The following is a 736-nucleotide window of genomic DNA, read 5'->3' as shown; positions in this document are numbered from 1 at the left end:
AAACAATCCCATTAAATAAAAGGCTCATTTTTATCCTCTTGGAATACTGTGACAAAGAAAATGCCACCACTGTAATATAGGATGTTCCTTTGAAAAAATATTCATAGCTTTTAATTCATTTCAACAATTATTGACTAGGTGCCAGGCACTGGAATAGGACCCAGGCCTTGTGCTAGTATGGCAGTTGCAATAAGTATAATGTGTGAAATTCTCATCCTTCAAAGTTAGTGATGCCAAAGACTTACAGAATTAAGAAAGTGAGGCAATACAAGCCCTGTGATGTTTCAGCATGGTCCTAATGAGACCCTGGTATTTACCGAAGAGTAGACAACGCCGAAGAGTAGACAATGAATGTAAACAGTGGTGACCTCTCTTTACATCTGAGATGTAAATAACTGGACCTCAGTTAACACATAAGATTTTAACTAAAAGATATCATGTTAAGTTCTCACTCATAAGTGGGTATTGAACAATGAGAACACATAGACACAGGTAGGGGAACATCACACATTGGGGTCTGTTGGGAGGTGGGGGGCTAAGGGAAGGAGAGCAGAGGGTAGGGAGATTGGGGAGGGATAGAATTAGAAATATCTAACATAGGTGACGGGGCGATGGAGGCAGCAAACCACCATGGCATGTGTATATCTATGTAACAGTCCTGCAAGATCTGCACATGTACCCCAGAACCTGAAGTATTAGAAAAAAAAATTTATCATGTTAAGAAAATGTCATCATA

The sequence above is a fragment of the Callithrix jacchus genome, chromosome 4, assembly GCF_049354715.1.
Source record: "Callithrix jacchus isolate 240 chromosome 4, calJac240_pri, whole genome shotgun sequence".
NCBI classification, from domain to species: Eukaryota; Metazoa; Chordata; class Mammalia; order Primates; family Cebidae; genus Callithrix; species Callithrix jacchus.
Note: the sequence above shows the minus strand (reverse complement) of the source record.